This window comes from Microtus ochrogaster, unplaced genomic scaffold (assembly GCF_000317375.1).
Source record: "Microtus ochrogaster isolate Prairie Vole_2 unplaced genomic scaffold, MicOch1.0 UNK51, whole genome shotgun sequence".
Classification (NCBI taxonomy): domain Eukaryota; kingdom Metazoa; phylum Chordata; class Mammalia; order Rodentia; family Cricetidae; genus Microtus; species Microtus ochrogaster.
This window is the reverse complement of record NW_004949149.1, coordinates 2,306,293-2,310,006: the sequence shown is the minus strand read 5'-3', so window position 1 is coordinate 2,310,006 and position 3,714 is coordinate 2,306,293. Positions and strand designations below refer to the sequence as shown.

General features: G+C 44.1%; 1 long non-coding RNA gene across 1 annotated transcript in view; it reads left to right on the top strand.

The window, feature by feature from the left end:
* LOC113455501 overlaps window positions 1–3,714 on the top strand; it is a 73,181-nt gene that overhangs the window by 10,832 nt on the left and 58,635 nt on the right. Inside the window, exon 2 of the long non-coding RNA XR_003376602.1 lies at window positions 2,002–2,143. This is a non-coding gene — a long non-coding RNA (uncharacterized LOC113455501). The remainder of the gene's footprint in view (window positions 1–2,001; window positions 2,144–3,714) is intronic.

The window sequence follows — 3,714 nt, the reverse complement described above, 5'->3', positions numbered from 1 at the left end:
CCAGGCTGCTTCCCACTAGTGTGTTGGGGACAGTCCCGCCAGCAGTTAATAAAGACCCCATACAAATTATTCAGGCCTCTTGGGGTTTTTTTCTCTTTAGATATCCCAGATGACCTTCTTTTGTTTACCTCCTCTGTCATGATTACCTGCAACTTTACAATATTATATGAATAGATGAATATGTTAAAATGTAGCTCTTTGCATATTTACTGCTTTTCTTTGTATGCAAGGCAAAAAGTCAAACATCTAGGCCTTTCAGAGTGCACCTTTTCAATATTTCTGGTACGTACTGACAAACGACTTTCCAGAAAGATCAGGTGCTCTCCTTTCCAGACAGAGGCCCTGGGCTCCTGATCGCCTGCAGCCTGGTGAGTTTCTGTCTTCTGAGCTGTGTGTCTTACATGACTCAGCATTTTTGTTACGTTTTCTAACTTTCGATGGACATCACCCTTCTTCTAAGACTGGTTTTATTTTTCAGATTATAAAAATACATTTACATGGGTGAATTGTAGAAAATATAGGAGAAAGCAATGTCCCTAAAATACCACACAAACTCTTGACCCTTAGAGATAATACTTGCCACTTTGAAGACTAGCCTCCCAAATAGCTGCGTGTCTGTCTTAAGGGAGAGAGATGAAGAGAGACGCTTCCTTATTGTGCCAGCTGTCATTCTGAGGTAGCACAGCTCAGCTTCTGGTTCCAAGGACACTTGTGGCGCTTAGTCTAGAGAGTTAAAGATCAAGACCGTAGTTCTGGGCATGGATGAGTCTATGGGTTCTGAAGAAGGGAGACACCTTAGGCTCCACTTTCTGATGTTTGTGTAGGTAAGACCCTAAAAAGACTCATGATAATGAGCAAAAATGCCCGGCAGCCTCCCAGGCACCTTGCTGCTACAGAAAAGGGCATCAGGGGATGGTGCAAAGGACTTCACATTTTCTTCTCAAAATCTATGGAAATTGTCCTCTGCAGCTGTCAAGCAGACTCCATGGGGGTGGAGCTTCCTTCTGCAGAAAGCTGGAGGATCGAAACTGAATGAAAAGAAGAAATAAAAAAGGAAGAAATAAAAAATAATTAAAAAAAACATGACTGCTCCTAGGCATGGTGAGGTAGAAAGTTTATTGTAAATAAAAGGGAAAGCAGAGCCAGAGGCAGGAATGCTGGCAGAGTCTAAAGTGAGTGTGACCCTGTGTAAGGCCACCTGAGGGGAGGCCCAGACCAAGAGTTCAGGAGATTAGACGGCAGACCAAAAGGATAGATAACAAAAATAATTACTTTTTTTTTATTAAGCTAGATTATATCGGGAAGCCCAGACCCTGGGCTGGAGAATTCAAGGTTGGGGGCTGTGGTATGGCAACCGTATCCTGAAACAAGAAGAAACTGAGGGGTGCTGAGAGAACCTGAGTCCACTCCGATGTGTTAAGCAGGGAGCTAAGTTAGCTATTTCTTTTGGGTTTGAGACCTAACAGAAACATATCTGATGAAAGAGATCTCATATGATATTTATTTTCAGTGCTAATTCAACAGCAAGTTAAAAGATAATTTTAGCAAGAGTAGAAATACCTCGGCACATTACCAAAATCCCAGGATGTCCCATGAATTGCTGGGGAGACTAGACTGTGTCATTCAAATCCCCTTGTGCCTTTATACTCTGGATTCACTAATAACTAATAGCTTCAAATGTCGGGTATCGTCAGGAAGAACTGATCCAGGCTGTTGGTAAATTATCCACTGTAGATAATCCTTACATGCTAATGTCCTTAGTGTTCAGAAGACCAAAGACTTTGTGTTATACACTTTCAGTACTGGTGGGTAAGAAAAAGTAAACATTAAATAATAAAAAAGTCTGATAGCCTTCCATGAAGAGGTTCATCCTGGTCCAAGTATAGATGAAAGACCCTGGCCTTTTCTTAAACATGTAGTCTCCTCTGGGGTTTATCAAAGGCATCTAAGCATCTTTGCTGGTGGACTGCTAATAAAACAGCCTTTCTCCTCTTGGACTAGGGAGAAACTAAGAAGCATCTGGAGAGCTGAATCCAAATTCCCACGCAACAGAGCAGAAGCAGAGGACCCCAATGCCCCATGCAAGGAAGGAGTGAGATGACCTCTCTGGTGACCTGTCATTGAGGGATCATTCCTCGGTCAGGTGAGCATGACTCTCGGGTGTGTGGCAGGAGGCATACGCAGGCTGTCTGGAAAAGGTCTTTGATAGTGACATCATAGAAAGGTGTGGCCTCTCAACCAACTAAATGCTTCCTGGAGTCTGAGTATTGAAGGAATGATGGGTTTGTCAATGCTTACACAATATCTAAACATGATATTTGCTTTTAAGAATTCATCTTACACATTTATGCAGAAAATGAGTGTATACACATTTCACTGTTGAGTCAGGCAAATATGCTTTCAAGAGAAGATGGGTTATAGAAAGTGTGCTATAGCCTTAGAGGTGACACAAGTCACAACTTCTAAAGCACGAGACTGCCGTTCTCCTGTGATCAGATTGGTCCTTGGCCCAGCTGTTATAGGATGGAGACAGATGCAAAGACCCAGAACCAAACACTAGGCAGAGCTCAGGAATTCTGAGGAGAAGGAGGGGATGAGGAGGAGGAGGAGGGAGAACAGGGAGGAGTGTAGGAGACAGAGGGTCAAGAACACTGTGGGAAAGCTCACACGATCAACTAATCTGGGCACATAGCAACTCACAGAAACTGAACAACCAGTGAGCCTGCATGGGTCTGACCTAGGCATTCTGCATATGTGTTTCAGTTACGTAGCTTCGTCTTCTTATGGGACTCCTAATGGCAGGAACAGGGGCTGTCTCTGACTCTTATACTGGCTTTTGGGACTCTGCTTCTCATGCTGGGTCACTTTGTCTAGCCTTAGTACATGGGGAATTGCTTAATCTTACTGCAGCTTGACACATCCTATCTTGTTGATACTCAAGGTCTCTTGTTGAGACCCGCCCTTTCCTGGGTGGAGACTGAGGAGGAGGGGATGGGGAGAACGGGAGAGGATAGGGGGAGGCTGTGGCTGGGATGTAAAATAAATAGATGAATAAAAAAACAAAATAAAACATGAGGCTGCTCCTCATGAGCATCAACTGTGAAATACATAAAGCTGACCAGTAAAAAGGCAAGGTTAACACCTTGCATAGATTGCCTGCATTCGCTGAAACATGGCTTGTCTCACTATGTCCTTTCAGTATGTGTCTGGTCCATCTCATCAAGTGCAGTACCTTCTGAGACTGCCAGTGCACTGGCTACACACGATACTATTGTTCTCTAGGAGTTAGGGGTGCCGGAGCCTGCCAGTTTAACTGTTAGCTGCTTTCTGGAAATAAAAGTAGAGGCAGACTTCTCAATATGAGCAGTGGAGAACAGGTAGGGAGGAAAACGAAGCATTCTCACCCCAGCATTTGAGTAAACACATTTGTTTGTCCATCCATCCATCCATCCATCCATCCATCCATCCATCCATCCATCCATCCATCCGCACAGCTACCCACTCATTCATACATCCAATCATTCATTCATTCACTACTCATCTGCCTGCTCATCCATCCATCCATTCATCCACCAATCCACTCACTCACTTCATTCGTTCACTTGCCCTTCATCCACTCACTCACGCACGCACTTCATTCATTCACTTGCCCTTCATCCACTCACTCACGCACTTCATTCATTCACTTGCCCTTCATCCACTCACTCACGCACT